The sequence below is a fragment of the Crocodylus siamensis genome, chromosome 7, assembly GCF_052110815.1.
Source record: "Crocodylus siamensis isolate JL-2025a chromosome 7, ASM5211081v1, whole genome shotgun sequence".
Classification (NCBI taxonomy): Eukaryota; Metazoa; Chordata; order Crocodylia; family Crocodylidae; genus Crocodylus; species Crocodylus siamensis.
The window spans coordinates 23,496,499-23,516,306 of record NC_143401.1 but is presented as its reverse complement, the minus strand read 5'-3'; the positions used below and the strand labels follow the sequence as shown (position 1 = coordinate 23,516,306).

At 49.4% G+C, this 19,808-nt stretch overlaps 1 long non-coding RNA gene across 1 annotated transcript in view; it reads right to left on the bottom strand.

Annotated features, from left to right (window-relative positions):
* The window catches only part of LOC149859604 (uncharacterized), a 135,545-nt gene that overhangs the window by 83,302 nt on the left and 32,435 nt on the right, over positions 1–19,808 (bottom strand). Inside the window, exon 3 of the long non-coding RNA XR_016443530.1 lies at positions 15,678–15,751. This is a non-coding gene — a long non-coding RNA (uncharacterized LOC149859604). The remainder of the gene's footprint in view (positions 1–15,677; positions 15,752–19,808) is intronic.

Below are 19,808 nucleotides of genomic sequence, written 5' to 3'. Positions count from 1 at the left end.
ATGCCCCAGAGCCAGGAACCTCCTCCATTCCCATAGTTCCCACCCCAAACCTCCAGGTGTTCCCTCTGGCTCCCTGTAGCAATTGCCCTCTCACCTCTGAGGGCCTGGGCTTATACTGAGGCTGATCAAGCCTATCCTCCAATCCAGGAGCCCTTTTGCAGTCATATGACTGTCTTGTTAAGCAACATCACACCTGCCAGCTGCTCTGCAGCCTGTTCAAGTCTCTTAAAAGTGGCAGGCGCCAAAGGTGCCCTGCCACACTTACATATATCAGTTATGGATTACAGTGCATAGACTTTAAATCAGGAAGGCAAATGCACATTACTATTACATTTTAAAAACCCACTGGACTACTGTATAAATCAGATTCAATGTTTAATATTTATCTCCTGGGTGACTCTCAGCAGTCTCCTGGAGATTTATATCTAATTCCTGGAGACTGCAGGGCAACCCTGGAGGGTTGGCAACCCTATGGTTGGAGCTGGAGACAGCTAGGCAGCAGCTGCAGCAGAATAGGCAAAACAGAATCTGGAAGATGGCCACAGGGAGGGCAAGGACAGCCTGGGGACTGGATGCAGGGGAGAAAGGACCAGTAACCCACAGATTAGATCTAAGGAAACCCTGGCAGAATAGAGAGCTGTTTAAAGAGGAAAGGCATCCTGAGCTTGGGTTGCAACGGAAGATTGTGGAAGTGATGAGGGCAGCCTAGGCATTGGATGCAGTAAGAGATGAACTTGGAGACTGGCTGCAGGAACAGCAGTGCCCAGACACTAGAGGGGAGAGCAGGGAATAGAAAATGGGAAAGAAGTGCTTCTGGTAGGAGATTATCTCAGTTCTGGCTCCTAGGAGTGGAGTTATCCAGATCACTGGCCTGGCAGCTGGGAAACAGCAGAAAATGCAGCATGCTGTGTTTGTGGCTTTAACTGATACTTAGGGCCCTCCCTCATCCGGTTGGTGCAGAGGAAAGGTGACCCTAGGCTGGGTTGCATAAAGCTATCTCCTTTCCACCCAAGAGCTGTGCTAGCTCTAGTAGCCTCCGCTCCTACTATCCCAGTCCCACTGCCCCCTGTTAGCACTCCCTCTGAGCCCCACCTTTGGTACAGGCTCACACATTTTCCCCAGCACTCAGATCTGATATGAGGAAACTTGCACACGGTAGTGGCATGAAATGCCTTACACAGCACAAAGAACTGGGACCTTCTTGCCTCTGAACAACTGGTATTATTTCTAATTCTAAAGCATTTACTGATATAAAAAGCTGTGTGTCATCTAATGGCTGTTCCCAGCCTTGCACAGCTGAACAAATAGGATCTAAAATGTACTTAAGCTTGCTTCATTTAATCTGGAAAATATCATAAACACAAACAGGAATATGTTTAACACTGAAAAAAATACTTCTCCCTACTTCCTATTTTTCATTAGCATCTCCACTTTTGTCTTTTATGAAACACTAAAAAAAGGCATTTCAAGACACAGCTGTTTAGTACTGACACCCTCTGGAAGTTAATAACAGTGACTTCCTTTTCCCCTAGAATTTGCTTTCAAGCAATGCAAATAAATCAAAGCTCAAGCCTGGCACAAATTATGAGAAAGAATAATTATAAAGAAAACATCCTCATGAATTCCAGAAATATAGTACAGAGGGACTCCACTGTGAAATTTCACTGCAAATAACAGCCTGTAATAGCTGGCTTCCAGAAACTAGAATTCATGGCATCTGAAAGCTGCTCTGTAAGCCAGGAGTGCATTGAATTATCACTTCAGTTTTATGTGTCTGGAAGCTTCAGTAAGTACAAAACTACTGTAGTTTGGTTGGCAACTAAAAAGATACATTATATTGAGATGAAAAACTGGAAAATTAAAGAAACAGTTAATAATGTATTTTAGTAAGATTTTGCCAGTCCTCCACAGGAAAAAAGATACTTCTCTCAAATAAAGCCAAATGTATTTAAATGCCTCTGCTTTTGATCTCAGTTTGTCTAGAAGACCTTATGGTAGAGTGTGCCTGACACAAACATTGTATAAACTCTGCAAAAGAAAATCAGTGTAAGTATCTCCCAGCAGTTATGGTGCCCATAAAGCAATTTTCACAGTCAGAGAAGTTCAATTGTGTTTTCCAGCTCATTAATCAGCGGCATAACAAAGCTACTGCAAATCTCAGCTTACATAAGGGTAAAGGATCTTAGAAAGACAGAATACGAATCTTTTTTTCCTCATGAAAATCTGTCTCAACTTGTGTATTCCACAAATCCCTCCCAACTTCTGAAACCAAAGCCACCAATTGTTCAAAGAAAATGTACTGCTTGTTTATTCAAGGAGCTCTTAGCATTCCTCCCTCCTATTGTTCAGCACACATGGGAGGAATTCTAAATTGCAATTTCAGGACAATTGGGCCCACATATTTGTTCTGGTCTCTCTCTTTAGTAATTAAAGAGGACCTCTAACCACACAAACATCTGTCACAGTGCCAATGTAGAAAAGATTTTATGACCTTTTTATATAGACTCCTACAGTGTGAATGTAGATGTTTGAAGGGAAATCAAAACAATGCACAGAATGGCTCACAAACTTGGCTACTATTTCTATAAAGAAAGGTTTTTCTGTCCCACTTGGAACTGCAATAATATGAGTGCCGCATTCATGAATGTCTCCTCACCATGCCCTGGGAGATGGGGAAGTTACCTCATTTTACAGGTGGGAAAAAGAGGCAGTAAGAGAGATTTAGGTGGATTTTTCAGAAGGTTTGACTACTTACAGATAATGCAACGTACATCTGACAAGCATACAAGTGACTTATCTAGACCTCATGGGAGGGGAAAGGAGGAGTGGAAATAAGGTTTCCATAGCTTCTTTTTTCTGCCTCAAGTCAGCATCATTGGCGATCTCTTCCAGTTAAGAATGATTTTCTTCCATGATTGTTTTATCTGTGGATCCAAAGATCGCTGATGAGGCCAGTCTAGAATCGACAGATGCTGTTGCATGTTTCTGTGCAGAATGGGTGGCTCTAGGTTCTTGATTTGGTCCTGTAACAGGAAGCGCTGGCCCTGTTACTAGAAAGAAAAGTTGTCCCTTTAAGGGGTGGAGCGGCCATAACACTCCAGACCTCAACTCTTGCTCTATCATACTCAGCAGCAGAGTATTGTGCTGTCTGACAAAGGTCATCGCATACACATCTTGTTGACACTCAGCTGAATGAAACCATGTGCATCATAACTAGAAACCTCTGCTCAACTCCCCTACTCTGGCTTCCTGCCCTTGCAAATATCCCCCCTCCCCACCCCTCACTTATACACATCCTTCAACTGATGATGACCAGAAAATTGGTTGACACCATTAGTGCTGCACCTTACCTACCACTCTATGATGACCTGTTTAATCCACCCAAGGCCTGGCTTCCTTCGTGATGCCCCTTATAGAGCAACCTCCCTGACCAGGATCTGTTTGCAGATGCTCTCTGAATCAAGGAATGGGAATCACAGGAAGTCACAAATAAGTTTCTTGTGACAAACCCCACTCATCAATACAAATCATTAAGATCAGTGTTATGCTGCTGGTTTTGAACTACTACAGCAAGAGTGATCCCTGCCAAACAGGTTCAGGACAGGCCAAGGCCCCTGTGCAGCCAACCTTCATCACTAGGGCCTCAGCGCTAACCCATTGTGCACTTGTGGAGAGATACAAATAATGCCACACATCACCAAGGAGTGTCCCCTCTACAAACTATTAGATGGATTAATAACTTTGAACTCAGCAAACAAGAAAACTACTGCTCGTTTTGGCTTCTGCCTGTATGGCTGGTGCACCTCATAATCTATGGGTCCCTTCTGGCATAATCTCATAGGGCCCCTGCCATTGGGCAAGTAACTTCATCTCCTGATCTGGCAGAAGTACCAACACCTAGTCTCCCACTTCAGTTTTCCTCTTTTGGACACCCTGATTGTAGTTGGTTATTTGCCATCCTTGGGCCACTCAAAGATTCTCCAAAGCCTCTTGTCATGTCGCCTCCAGTTATTCCCTCAACTGGATCACATACTATATCAGGTTCTTATCCTTGCTTTGTTGTTCTTCCCACCCTTTCTTAATCACATCTAGGAACTCCTGTGGCTGCTGTCCATATAACAGTTTGAAGAGGGGAAAACCCTGTCGAGGCCTGAGGGTCTTCCCTCATGACAAACAACAGGGGTGGCAACATCCAATCCCACTTCTGTGGGTTCTCCACCACAAATTTTTTTAACATTGGCTTTAGTGTCCCATTAAACCATTCCACTAATCTGTCAATTTGTGGGTGGTACACTGAGGTCTTTATGTGCTTAATTCCCAGGGTTTCACTCACCCCCCCCGCCAAACACCTAAAACATAAAATTAATTCCCTGGTCAGCCAACAGTTCTTGGGAAGACCTATTTGGGAGAAGACTTTCAGTAGCTCCTTTGCTACTTTTGGGGCTGGCACAGCCTGCATAGGTACTGCCTCAGAGTACCTGGCTGCATAGACCATTATGATCAGAATATACTGATGTTCCTCCCCGCTCCTCCTATCCCTCCAGCCCTCTTATCTCCTAACTCCTCTAAACATCTAAGAAGGTTTCTACTTTGTTCAAGTATAAACCTTGCTTGAAGTGCATTTGGCCTCTTAAATAATAATGAACAACAGATAACAAAGCAAGACAACAGGCCTTCAAAGCTGGCTTTCAATTCTCCTTGGAATTTGCCTGGCATTATGTGAATGTTGCTTTGCTGCTGCTGTTCTGGAGACAGCCATAGCTAACTCGGTCCTGGTCTAGCAACAGTTGCTATATACATGCAGCACAATGCTATGGCTGCTTAGCTTTGCCTCTGAACAAAGCTAATTGGCCTACCCACAGCTCCGCATTAAAATGGCCACACAAAACTTGTTCCAAGTAAACTACTTACAGTTCTAGTGATCCATGACATACCAGGCTCCACATTTTATTTCCTAAAGACCTATTGCTTTATTTTATAATAACCCTCACTCATTTTGCACATAAGTCCCTCATGCAACTTTCTTATTCGTTCCCCACCGCTCCCTCCTATAACACTGGTCTTAATGATTTATATTAAGCAGCAGCTGTAATATAATGTAAATAAGGTTTGGTTGGGTTTTTTTGTTAACTTCCTTATAAACTAATTTGGAGTGTATGTCATGGGCATGATCTGTATGCAGGGGGTCAAAATTCTGGGGCTAAGGGCACAAGGCTAGGAGACCAGAGTTGAGAGCCCAGGGGTCAGACAGTGTCCAAGGTATCATACTAAGAGTTGAGGCAATGAGATGGTTGAGGCAAGCTTTTGTTCAAGCCAGGAACTCTAAGACAGAAATAAGGCTGGCTGGGGGTGGGGGTTGGAACAAGGCAGGAACTATGCATGGGGGTCCCCAAAAGCAAAGATGCTGGTACAAGGCCAAAAAGGAAGTGGGAGGGTTTTTATGGTCCTCCCATCAAGGGCTTGTGACTTTTACTGGTTCCCCCTGGTTCACCTACTCCACCACTGGAATCTTCCTATGACCCCAGCTGACTTCCTGCCCTTTGGGCGGGGGGCTGGACTCGATGATCTCCCGAGGTCCCTTCCAGCCCTAATGTCTATGAAATCTATGAAATATAGGCTGGGTTGGGATTGGCATCTGGCCAGTGCTGGTGGTGCTGCAGCCCAGGTCTCCATCTATGAGTGTGGAAGATCTGGGTTAACATCCCAAGGGTCCTGATAAAATCCCCTCTCCTATGGTAACCCCTGAGTGCCCCAGGACCTGATCTATCTGTGAAGGCATGGTGGAGAAAGGCTCATATTTTATCTGGTGTGTGGATATTTTCTACAGATTCCCATGATAGGTCTTCTGAGCCATATCCTTCACAATAAATGAGGTAAAAAAACCTACTTACTAAACTTTTTAAAATCTAGGACTTCCCATACAAGGTACTTCTCATGGGCTTGTATTTGTGTGAGGGATGGAGGTAGTTGTTGATGTCCTGGGAGAGCATCCTCTACATAAGGTTTTAACAGACACATGACATATTGAGTGTATTTTCCATATATGTGGAAGAGCAAGCACACATGCTACAGGGGTAATTTGGCATATTATGGTGTATGATATAAAACACTGATGGTCCAGTTTGTTTTATATGGCCAATGTGGAGGTTTTGTGAAAAGCCTCACCTTTTGACTAACTACAAAAAGGGAAAACTTCTTGACACCACCTGTTTGTCTTTTTTTTTTTTTTTTTTTGTAACTATCTTTAGCAGCCTCAAGGTTTACCTTTAAGGGAGCCTTGATTTGATGTATAGTATTTACCATCTAATTCAGTGGAAATTGGAAATGGAGAGAGAATTGCCAAATGGAAGCAAGGGTGAAAATCATAATTTGTATAATAAGGCCTGCTTCCTGTTGAAGCATATTCTGAGTTATATACACATTCTACCAAGGTAGTAAGGAGGCCCAAAGATCCTAATGGTGATGTGGTTTACTCATTCCGAATGCCCATCTGCTTGAGGATGGTATGCCATGGAAAGGTAGAGGCACATGTCTCAGAGATCTAAAAAACAGAAGTGAACTGTGGTCCACAGTCTCAGAATATATGGTCTGGAAGCTATAATGGACTAGAAAGTTGACTGTAACTTTTTCAGACAGGAGCTGGGTGCAGGGCAGGAAGTGGACCATCTTTATCAGCTGGTTTACTATGGTGAGAATGGTCTCTTGGCCTTCAGATTTTGACAAGTCTACTATGAAGTCCATGAGATCTTGAGGGCATCTCTGTGGGTACTAACAGTCCAAATAGTTTATGGTGAAGACTTTTAGTGCAGCTGCAGAGTGTGAAGGACCACACATAGCCCTTATGCTTGCCTACGTACTGTGTTCCTCAGCCAAGATCACTAGAATGATAGGTAGGCTGTGTAGAAGGCCTTGACTCAGCTGAAGTGCCCTGTCTAAGGGATATCATAGCAGGCTTGGTGTACTTCTAGCCACAAGGACCCTTCAGAGAAGTACAGAATGCTCTGTATGTGCCAAAGTCTTTCTTTCTACACATGGGTAAGTTGAAAAGAGCCCTGGCGCTCTCATGGGGTTTCAGGAGTCCTCTGACCAAAAAGTCTTTCAGAGGATCTGCTTTTAAGTACTAAATGGAAATCCAGAGAAACATTTCTACATACAAAATTTTGTGATGGGACTGTTTTGCTAGGCATGTCTATGTCTGGGTTCTTGGTATAATACTCCCCCTTTCTGAGACAAGGAGTCTGCTCTTCCATGTTTCATCCCCAGCCAGTAGGTTACTCTGAATACAAAATGGGACAGAAAAGATGGCCTAATGCCATTGACAAGGTGTCAGGTCACAGCCTTGAACTGAGAGCTTAAGCTATCAATGTACTTGCTAAGCTCAGCCTGCAACCCTATTGCCAGTCACCCAGACTGGTCAAGGGAAGGACCCTGGAGGTAGTCAAAAACTTCCCTTACCTCAGTAGGCACCTCTCTCAAGAAGTGAACACTGATGATAAGTTCCAGCACAGGATCCATTTTGCAAGTTCCTCCTTTGGGAAATTTCTTTGGTGTGTGCTTATTCATTATGACCTCTGGAAAGCCCCAAGATCCATGGCTACAATTCAGTCATCATCTCCACTGTCCTCTACAGATGTGAAAAATGGGTAACCCACCAGCGCCATCTCAAAAATCTGGAGAAGTATCACCAATAATGCCTCCAGAAAATCCTCCATTTCAAACCAGGTCACAAAATGCTTGGATGAAGGAACAGAGGTATGTGTTATTTACTTAGATTTTAAAAAGGCTTTCGACACATTGTTGCACCTAATTCTTATAAATAAACTAAACAGTTGCAATGCAGATTATTACACAGTCTGGTGGGTGGAAAATTGGCTTATGGGACACACCCAGAGAGTGGTAGTGTATGGGTCGGTTTCTACCTGGAGAAATGTGAGCAGTAGAGTCCCCTAAGGCTCTGTTCTGGGACCAGCACTGTTTAATATGTTCATTAGTGACTTGGATGAGGGAGCAGAAAGCACCCTGTCCAAGTCTGCAGACAACACCAAGCTATGGGGTGAGGTAAACAAACTAGAGGGCAGGGAGCAAATCCAGGAAGATTTGGACAGGCTGGGGAAGTGGGCAGAACAGGATAGGATGCAATTTAACAGAGATAAATTCCATGTGTTGCACCTAGGAAGGAAGAATCATCAATACTCCTATAGCATGGGAGGTACCATTCTAAGTGGCACAACTGCGGAAAGGGATCTAGGAGTCATAGTGAACTCCAGAATGAACATGAGTCACCAGTGTGATGAAGTAATAAGCAAAGCTAACCGCACTCTTTCTTGTATAAGTAAGTGCATCACAAACAGGTTTAGGGAGGCAATACTTCCCCTCTATGCGGCATTGGTCAGGCAGCAGCTGGAGTACTGTGTCCAGTTTTGGGTGCTGCACTTCAAGATTGATGTAGATAACCTGGAAAGGGTTCAGAGGAGGGCCACACATCTGGTTAAAGGCCTACAGGAAAAACCCTATGAGGGCCAATTAAGGAACCTAAATCTCTACAGCCTCTGCAAGAGAAGGCTGAGAGGTGATCTTGTGGCTATCTACAAACTCACTGGGGAGGACAGCAGGAAATAGGGGATACAATGTTTGCCAGGGTGCCCATCAGGGTAACTAGAAATAATAGCCACGAACTGAAGGAGAGCAAATTTAGATTGGACATCAGGAAAAAATTCTTTACGGTAAGGGTTGCCAAAATATGGAATAAGCTTCCAAGGGAGGTGGTGCTATCCCCTTCCTTGGCGGTATTTAAGAGGCGATTGGACAAACATCTGGCTGGGGTCATGTGACCCCAGCACTCTTTCTTGCCTGGGGCAGGGGGTCAGACTTGATGATCTAATAGGTTCCTTCTGACCCTAAAATCTATGAATCTATGGAAGATCACAATACAAATGCCAGCATGCTTGCTGAAGCCATTGTTAAAGGCCATCCCATCTCAGAGGAAAGGCAGCAAAAGGACACAGCAGCCCCCTTGGCTCTCCAGGGAACTGGCGGACCTCCTGTGTCTTAAAAGGAAGACCTATAAAGGGTGGAGGACTGGAACCACCACCAAGGAGGAATACTCTGCTCTGGTTTGGATCTGTAGAGAGCAAACCAGGAAAGCCAAGGCTGCGATAGAACTCCAGCTAGCTAGAAATATCAAGGAGAATAAAAAGTCCTTTTTTAGACACCTTGGGAGCCAGGAGCAGGGAGGCGAGGAGGGATCTAGGCACACGTGTGTTCCGCACACATGTGTGCCCCCTTACCTGACCCGAGGCGGACGCAGCAGCAGCGGAACCAGCAGCAAGGGCAGCAACAGCTGATCCCCCAAAGGTAAGTGGGGCAGAGGTACCTGACACAGCTGAGCCGGATCTGGAGGGGAAGCCCCCTGGATCCCTTTTAGCTGAGCCGGTAGGGGGCTGTGCTCCTGAGCTGCGCTATACGAACAGAGCACCAGCGGGCGGGCAGAAAGGGCCAGGAGGGAGACTCCTGCAAGGGTAGGGCGAAGGCACCACACAAAACTATAAATAAAGAGCAACTCATACAATGGTGTCGATGCGGAGTGCTGCTAGGGCCCCTGCCCGGGGGGCGCTGCCTACCTGGGGCTTGTCTGAGGCCTCCACCCAAACAAAGCGCATGGGGGAGCTGGTATCCCCCTGCCCCCCAGCCTGTGGGGGATGGCCAGCAAGGCCTGGGGGGGCAGGGATTGGGGGCCCCCCACACCTGTCCTGCAGCACCCATCTTAGGGCCCTGGAGGCGCAGGTGAGGGAGCTCCAGGAGGAGGCTAGCAGGCTGAGGGGAATCAGGGAGGTGGAGGATGAAATTGATTGTTATTTCCTTTTACTGCAGGGCCATGCATACAAAGAAGAAGCACCCCAGGAGGTGCCCTGCACTGCAGAGTGGCAGACGGTCACCTCCAGAACCAGGGCTGCTCGCAGCAAAGCAGTACCAGTTCCTCCAGTCCGGCTGGAGAACAGGTACAAGGCCCTGGCAACATTGCCAGAAGGTGGAAAGAGAGGAGGAAACCAGAGAGGAGGCAACTCCACACTCTCCACACTCCAAACAGGCTGAAGGAGCTAAGCAGACCTGGAGGAGGAAACGTCAAGTGATTGTCATAGGCAACTCCATCCTGAGGGGTACAGAGGGCCCCATCTGTCGCCAGGACCCCATAACATGCAGGGTCTACTGCCTGCTCGGAGCAAAGATTCAGGACGTGACAGGGATGATCCAGGCTATGATCCAGCCCACCAATTACTACCCCATGGTCCTAATCCAAGTGGGTATTAATGATGCAGCCAGGAGAAGCCCTGATCACCTGATGACAGACTACCATGCTCTGGGGGGGCATGCTGAGGGAGATAGGGGCACAGGTGGTATTCTCTTCTGTCCTACCAGTGAGCTGACATGGAAGACAATATGAGACCTGCATCAGAGAGACCAGCTGTCGGCTTCAGGAACGGTGTCTTGAGGCAGGCTTCGGCTTCCTAGACAGTGACCCACACATCACAACAAGAGACATGCTCGGGTGGGATGGGCTTCACCTTTCCCCCAAAGGTAAGTGTGTGTTCTCTTCTAGGTTGGCAGATCTCCTCCAGTGGGCTTTAAACTAGGCTCATCAGAGGAAGGGGAAGATGAGGGTGGAGGAAGCCTTGGACCACTAAACCAAGCAGCACCCACAAGTACAGCCCAGCCTAGACCAAAGAGCAGAACAAATACCCAGGTAAGCAATGGGTCAGAGCAGTACTGAGAATAGGGGGCCAGTACACACATCCTCAGGAGGCCTCAAATGCCTCTACACAAAGGTCTTGGAAAAGATTATCAAATAGGCCATCCTTAACAGAATAGCTGAAGGCAATATCCTGAGGGATACCCAGCGGGTAGGTCTTGCTTGACCAATCTCATTTCCTTTTATGACCAAGTGACTTATCACCTGGACAAGGGGGAAGAGATCGACGTTGTATATCTTGACCTTAAAAAAGCCTTCAATCTGGTATCCCACAATCACCTCTTGGCTAAACTGGCTAACTGCAGCCTTGACCTCACCATGATCCGCTGGCTGGGGAACTGGCTCCACGTTAGGACCCAGAGGGTGGTGGTCAACAGGAGCCAATCGTCTTGGTGCGCGGTCACCAGTAGGGTCCCTCAAGACTCTGCCCTAGGGCCTATACTATTTAACACCTTCATCAATGATGTGGACGTTGGTGTCAGAAGCGGACTTGCCAAGATGCTGGTCTAAGGTATCATATGTGAATCACACCATGGGCATCTCTACACGTGACCTTATGGAGCCATTATTACTACACGGTGCAGTAACAACCCATACTGTACCGTGCCAACCATGCACGATTATTTTTAGCTGCTACCTTCCATAGCAGTGCACTATAATGAGGTAGCACGTTGCTATGGTGATGTACTTGTGGCATTGTGGTTTTTGCCTGTCAATGCTAAATCGCCATAGCTCATTGCTACAGCAATGTAGTGTCACATGTAGACCAGTTAATTTTGAGTTGGAAAACAATAGAGTGAGAAAAGACCTTGTGGCAAAGTGGGGCTCCCTGACTAGCCACAATGCTAAATTCCCCACCTGCCTTTCAGCATGCCACCCACCTGTCTCGCCTCGTTGTTAATTAATTAGGGTATTAATTAAGGCGGGAGGCTGCCTATTCTTGCCCCGATGCCAGGCAGTGCTATCTGCAGCTCCATTCCTCCCCTACACTGCAGCCCAAGCCTCAGATGGCATCCAGATGACAATGCTTCTGACTTACAGCCAGACCAAGCTTAGCCCTCATTGTCAGGCCTCAGATGCACACATATTCATACCACACTCCTCTCACTAGAGCCTCTCACACTCTACCCTCTCTCACAGGATCTCTTTCATGCCTCAACAACTTGTACTGTCTTGTTCCCCCTTGGATTGGGCTCCCTAGGCTATAGGCTTTAGCTAGCTCATAACTTGGGTGGCCGATGTACCAGCTTTTGGGCCTCTCCTGCAACCCTTACTAGGGTAGTGGCCAGCCAATTACCTGTCCTGGCCTAAGCTTGCCCAGGCCCCTCCTGGGGCAACTCTATACATTCAGACATACTGAGCTCTCAGCCCTCTGGTATTCTCCCCTTACTGGGGCCCCTCATCTCCACCCCTTCACTGGGGCCTCCCCCTTCGCTGGGGTGCCTCATCTCCACCCCCTCACTGGGGTTCCACACTGTCCCCTCACTGGGGCTGTGCGGTTTCCCTCCCTGGTGGGCTCAGGTGGCCATAGCCATGCCTGGCCCCAACTACCTTTTCACAGGGCTCAGGTGGCTGCAGCTGTGCCAGGCCCCCCACTCATTCTTAACTCACACCATGACTGGTGCTCCAGGATCTCATGGGGACTCTCATTCCCCCCCAGAGCAGCAGGTCATTGTACTGTACTATAGCTCTTACTCATGCAGCCTCCCAGCAGTGGGCTTACTGGGGTCAGGACTCGCCCCTGTCTCTCGGACTAAGCCCCCTTACTTGGCCCCTGGCTCAAACTGCAGCCTCAGGCTTCTGAAAACATCCCTTGGCCTCCCCTCACTGGGGCTGTCCCCTCACTGAGGCTCATCATCTCTACCCCCCTCACTGGGGCTCCGCATCACCCCCTTACTGGGGCCACAGGGCTTCCCTCCCTGGTGGGCTCAGGTGGCCATAGCCATGCCTGGCCCCAGCTACCTTTCCTCAGGGTCTTGCACCCCACAGGGCTCAGGCAGACACAGCCATGTCTGGCCCCAACTACCTCCAATGTTACATGACTCACTTGAAGGTGAAGACGGGTTAAGGTGCCCCTACCCACCTTTCAACAGGGTGGTAACTGGCCTGGCATTTCCTGGGGGCTCCTGCACCACTGAGAGCCCCACCAGGCCACCCACTCCCAGCAGGGCGCAGTTTTAGGTCATGCTCAGGACCAGGACCAGGATCAGGACCAGGACCCTCCAAACCATCCCCAAATCTCCTGCCCTTACCTCCAGGATGTTGCATGGAACCAGGCAGTGTTACTGCCTGCCCTGCCAGCAGCGAACTGCTCTATTTATATAGGCAGCCAGAGATCTAAAATGGCCACTGCAATCAAGCACCTGCTGGCTGCTTGGTTCCGCTCTTAAAGTGGTAGGCACCAACGGTGCCACACAGCTTCCCCCTTAAAATAGTTCCTGGGGAAGGTTTCCCCTGCTGCTTGTCTAAAGCAGGCTCCCCTCAGAGCCTGTGAAAGCCCTCATGTGATGAGCACCCCAAAAGGCCACACACCTCCCTCCACTTAAAATTGACATTCCGGGGTTTTGCTTGGCTGCCTGCTCTGCTGGCTTTGTCCCAGCCTACTGCAGCCTCTGCCATGTGGCAAACACCCCAAAGGTGCTCCACCATAGACCTGGCTAGGGGCCCTACCTTTGATATAAAGCCCTCGGTACTAAGGAGAAGTAATAGCCAGAAAAAGAGAGAGGAAGAATCCTTAGCCTGTCAATTTGATTTGTGGTAAAGAAAAAGGGGAAGAAACCTACAAGCCCCAAAAAGAATAATTGAAGAGGGCTGAGGCGGAGGCCTCAGGACCTACAAGGGAAGAACTCCAAGGGACCTCAGAGAGATAATGCTTCTTTGGCTTGAGGAAAATGTTCATAGAGTGATTTGGAAGAAGAGGAACTAGGATGAACTACTGCAAGCTAAAGATCTGAGACAGAGAGGTCCAGACAGTCTCCGCTCACCATCCACAGACAACAGTAAACAGCCATCTGAAAGGAAATGGGCAGGGTATGGGAAGGTTAGAGCCCTGCAGAAGATCTGTGATGAGATCAGATGGATGTGCAAGCCAGAGCATCCATCCTCCCAGACATAAATTCCATCAAGGCATGGCAGAAAAGTGTAGGGCCTTGTGGTCCAAATAACTTGGTGCAGTCCCAAGGCAAGAGAATACAACTCATTCACAATTGTTCATTGGCCAAGAAACCTCAACACCAGGACTAAGGTCAGGAGGGAGTGATTCAGCATGGATGTGGATCCAGGAGCAGTGGGCCTCAGCCCACCTGAAGATTTCTTGTAAGAATTTATTAGGGTGAGGACCAAAGAGGCTGATGCTGATCATGCTTCTAATGAGACAGCAGAAACCTGCCAAAGATGATAGCAGAAGACAATGTGGAAGCTTACTTAGAAACATTCAAGAGGGCAGCTGTGTCAGTGGGGTGGGACAAGGCCTGGTGGGCTGGGCAATTGGGGCCTTTACTAATAGGCCCTGCCCAAGCAGCCCACAGAGCCTTGTCAAGACATGAGGCCATGGATTATGGGAAGGTGAAGGCGACCATCTTGTACCAGCTAGAATTTCTCCAGCGTATTACTTGCAGCAATTCCAGGCCAAGAAGAGAAGGGAAGAATGTTGACCCAGACTTCTAATGCAGCCCCTGCATAATCTAATCAACAGGTGGGATTAAGCCCAAAGGCAAGAACCTACACAAAGTCCTAGAGATCTTTACACTAGAGCAGTTCCTGGAAAACCTAGAGGAGGACACACAAAGATAGGTGCTGTCCTAAAAATACTGGATTTCATTCATCCTTTCATTCTACAGACTGATGCCTCTAATCAGGCCATGGGAGATGGGCTTTCCCAGGAGTCGGACAGGGTAGACAGGCCAATAGCCTATGCAAGCCACAAGTTAAACCCTCATGAATAAAGGTATGTTACCATCAAACAGGAATCCTTATCCATCAAATGGGGGGTGGAGTATTTTCATTATTACCTCCTGGGCCAAGAGTTTACCCTAGTAACTGACCATGCCTCCTAAAATGGCTGAAGCCCTTGCAAACGAATAACACATGGATAAGCCTGTGGGCCTTAGCTTTAGAACTATTTCACTTTTACACTGAATATAGGCCTGGCTGAGCCAATGTGGTGGCAGACTTCCTATTCCAATGCCATGGAGAAGATCATCCTGAGCAATCCCATGCTCACTAGGGTGAATCCACTAAGCCTTGAGCTGAATCACAGGGGGCTGGAGCAAAGGTGCCTAACAGCATCTTAAGGGGAAGGATGTGTAAAAGAGAAAAGAAAAATACCAGGGAACTCACAAACAGCAGTGAGACATCAAAAAAAACAACCAGAGAGTGCCCCTGGAGCTGCGGTTTCACAGCAGCTGCTCCATGCAGCTAGAGCAGCCCCAGAGGAGAAAAAAAGTATGAGTGAGCCAGAAGAGGAGCCAGAGAGTGAGGAGCAGCATCCCAGGATTGGGGACAGCTGCAGGGGCTCTCCCATTCCTAAAGAGCTGACTGGGAGTTGGCTATAGAGCTCTGAGAGCTGTTTAGCCAGGAGACCCAGCTGTGAGAATGTTACGAGGAGAAGTGGTGCAGGAGGGGACAGGGAACACTGCCAGAGATGGGTCAGCCAGAGACAAGCAGCCCCTTTGAGTAAGTCCATGCTTTAAGTTGGGTTTTTTTCCTTATACTGTTTTATGCAGCCCAAGTGGTCAAAAAGGGGAAGTGGGTCTAAGAGCCAAAGACCCTTCCCGAAGAACAAAAAGGGATAAAGACCAAATTAATCAATTAGCCCTTCTGGACAAAGGGCAAAGGCCTGAAAAGGTTTTTTTTTTTTTTTGAGACAAGTGATTTTCCCTGCAAGGGGTGTGCAAGGACACCGAGTTACCCAAACTCACATAAGACTTACCTGTGGCTGAAAGAAAGCCCAGTAGTCCATGCTGTCCCGCTCCATTGAGGTAAGTGGTAATGAAAGTCACGAACCTAGGAGATAAAAGGAAGAATTAGAGAAAATCACTTGGAAAGACCTAAAAGTGTATGTGGTGGTGCACAACATCTAGGTGGCACTAGGATGGGGTGTATGAGAGGTTGGAGCCCCAGAAGAAAGTCTAGCATATTTGCCATTGACCAACTGTGGTGAAAGCAAACACTTCCTCATCGTTTACTTCAAAGGAACATCAAGATTGGCAGGTGAGATTTGGGATTTGCCACTATGGATAACAGGCAGGTTATCATGAGACACTTGAGCAGGGCAGGGAAAGTTCTGAGCATCCAGATGCGTAGACCTAGTGGGTCTAGGCAGTGTACTGGTGCAAGCCTACTTGTGTGCATACTTACTGTGCATTAAAAATGGTGAAATTAGGCTAATTGCACCTAAATTTGATAACTGTAAATGCATGTATCAAAATTTGTCATGATTAGTTAATGCACAGTAACTCATGTGTAAACTTGATCCAGCACTAACTTTAGTGTCAGGTCTGCCCAGCTACTTGGGGTCCAGCCTAGGCCCAGCCCCAAGGTTCCTGGCTGGCTGCCTCTCCTCCCTCAGAGATGGGATGCCCTCTGGTAGCCCCTAGTTGCAGGCTACAAAAGGCTGTGGCCATTTTGTGTCCTGGGGCACACTTACCAGGAGACTGGGTAAGACTGCTGTTCTATGCAGGAGCCCAGCAGGCCTCACGTGCCCCACTGGACAGGCCACAGGCTATCTCTGCCTGGCCTGTTCGCCTCCAGAGCTGCTGCTTGGCCACAGGTGAGTGTTGCAAAGGGCTGCAGCTTCTGCATCCCTTGGCCAGCCCTGAGATCCCCCCAGGGCTTCTGGCTGGCTGTATCTGGAAGCATAACCAGCACCTGCTCACCCCTCAGCTTGCACAAACAGCTCATCATGTACTGCCTGGGGCATATGCAGCAGAGGCATGCTTGGGGTGGCTGGCCTGCAGGAGAAGGGGAGGGGAATGGGGTCTGAAAGCATGGCAGCAGGTACTGCCCACAGCCTGGCCTAGCCCACCCTAGAAAGGGGGCAGGGGAGGCAGGGAGCATGTGGCCAGCACCCAGTGGGCTGCTGGCCCCAAGGCAGCAAGTGGGGATGAGGGGCTTCAGTGGCAGCCGCCTGGGCCCAAGCCTGCCTAGCCAGCTTACCATGGTCCCCGTGCACAGCCGAGCCCCAATCTGAGGCTGGGCAGTGCACAGCCCTGGGTGCAGAGCATCTTATCTCTGAAATGTTGTAAACTCTCACAGGCTTCTGTCTTCTGCCTCTGCAGGGTCAACATCTATACGTGAAGGCTCTTCCCAACACTCAGTGGCAGTGCTGGCAGGGCAGATTGAGCTCCGTGGAGCTGGCAGAGCCACTCAGACTGCAGCCCTGGCTCTCCCTGCCATCGGGCTGCACTCCAAGGGGCTCTGCCAGCCCCACAGAGCCCCACAGAGCTCAGCCTAGTGGCAGGAGGCAGCAGGAGAGCCAGTGGCGGAGCTGCTCGGAGTGTAGCCCTGGTGAGTAGATCCCGGTAGCAGGAGGCTCTCCAACCCACAGAGCTGAGCCTGGTGGTGAGAGGTGGTGGAGAGCTACTAGCCAGGGCTGCACTCAGAGCCAGGACTATGCTCAGAGCGGCTCTGCCACTGGCTTTCAGCTGCATCCCACCACCAGGCTCAGCTCCACGAGGCTTCATAGTTTCATAGTAGCTAGAGTCGGAAGGGACCTAGGAAGATCATCTAGTCCGACCCCCTGCCTTAATGCTTTCTGGGTCCTGGGTAAGGGGCCGCTCTCAAAGCATACCTCATAGTTTCATAGTTTCATAGTAGCTAGAGTCGGAAGGGACCTAGGTAGATCATCTAGTCTGACCCCCTGCCTTGGCAGGGAAGAGCACCGGGGTCAGATGACCCCGGCAAGGTGCTCATCTAACTTCCTTTTAAAAATCCCTAGGCTAGGAGCCTGCACCACTTCCCCTGGAAGCCGGTTCCAGGCCCTAGCCGCCCTGACTGTGAAGTAGCGCCTCCTAATATCTAATCTAAACCTACCCTCCGCCAGCTTGTGACCGTTATTCCTGGTCACTCCTGGCAGCGCACGGGGGAACAGGGACTCCCCCAATACCTGCTGATCCCCCCTGACCAGTTTGTAGCAGGCCACAAGGTCCCCCCTTAACCTTCTCTTGTGGAGGCTAAACAGGTTCAGGTCCCGTAGCCTCTCCTCATAAGGCCTGCCCTGCTGACCCCTGATCATACGAGTAGCCCTCCTCTGGACTCTTTCCATATCGTTCACGTCCCTCTTGAAGTGTGGCGCCCAGAACTGGACGCAGTACTCCAGCTGCGGCCTGACCAGTGCCGCATAGAGGGGGAGGATCACCTCCCTGGACCTGCTCGAGATGCATCTGTGGATGCATGACAGGGTACGGTTGGCCTTCCTGACTGCATCCCCACACTGCCGGCCCATGTTCATCGTGGAGTCAATGACGACTCCAAGATCCTTTTCCGTCTCCGTGCTGGCAAGAGGGGAGTTCCCCAACCTGTAATTGTGGTGCCGGTTCTTCCTCCCCATGTGCAACACCTTGCACTTATCAGTGTTAAACCCCATCCTATTCTCATCCGCCCACCGTTGCAACCTGTCAAGGTCAGCTTGTAGCCTATTGCACCCTTCTAGTGCACCCACATCCCCCCACATCTTAGTGTCACATCTTAGCTGTGGAGTCTCCTGTTGCTGAGCTGTGGTCACCAGGGCTGAGCTCCAAGTGAATCTGCCACTGGCTCTCCTGCTGCCTCCTGCCACTGGGTTGAGCTCTTTGGACCTGGCAAAGCCACTTGGAGCACAGCCCTGGCTCTCCTCCACCTCCCACTACTAGGCTTCACTCTGAGTGGCTCTGCCAGCCCCACGGAGCTGAGCTTGATGGCAAGAAGTGGTGGAAGGTGAAGGAGAGCCACTGGCCAGGGCTGCACTCAGAGCCAGGGCTGTGCTCCAAGTGGCTCCACCACTGGCTCTCCCGCCACCAGGCTGAGGTCTGTAGGGAAGACCCCAGCACAGCCCCCCAGCCCACAGCCCTCCCATTGCAGCTGTTGCTGGTGGCCCCTCTAGGAAGAGCTGGGAGAAGTGATCGGAGAGCTGGGGGAAAGATCGGGGAGCTGGAGAATCCAACCAGGAACTGGGGGAACATTCAGGGACCTAAACATTCCACTAGTTCCCAGTTTGACTCCCCAGCCCTCTGTTTGATTCCCCATCTCCCCAATCACTTCCCCAGCTCTTCCTGGGGGGCACAGGCCCCCAGATCAGGGTGCTAGGTTTCAGCAGTCTGCCAATGCTGTTTCAGCAGCAGCTTGCTGAAATCCCATGTGCAGATCAGGGGTCTGTGCCCCCCCAGGGAGAACTGCGGAAATGATCAGAGAGCAGGGGACTCAAACAAGGAGCTAGATGTCAATATCACAGAGCAGTCCTTTCCCCCTCTTCCCCCTTCCTCTCCTTAGTTTCTGTTTAGCTGCAGGAAGCCTGACTTCAAAACTCAAAATGTTTCAGAACTTCCAGAATGTTTCGAGTGCCCTTGTTTTGTTTCAAAGCTGTTTTGAAGCCTTTTGTTTCCTTTCAGTTTCACTGTTTTGAGCTCAAAGTGCATTGAAATAGCTTTGAAATTAAACACCCATCGAAATTTCACACAATCCTACAAGCCACACTGCCTCTACAGCAGGCTCAGTCAAGTTTCTCTGCATGTGACAGGGCCCTGGCTGCCTAGCTAGGAGGGCACTGGCTGCTCAGTAAAGTTCTTCACTGTTTGCTGCCTCCCTGTGTGCTGTGGTGGGGAACTCTGGTGGGGGGGGGCAGGGTGGAGCTCAGCCACACAGGATAAGGAGGAGAAAGAAGGGACAGGGAGGGGATCAGATGGGGGGCCCCCAACCCCTGTGCAGGGCCCCTGGCACCAGGCATGCAGCCTAGGTACAGGCAGGTGAGGTGGGGTGGGCATGGTGGACTCTGAGCCCGGGTGTCTGAGTGTGCGAGTCCAGCACCTGGCTGCATGGCCGGGGGCCCCTTCTGAGAAGAAACTGGATCTGGCCCTCCCTTGCCTGT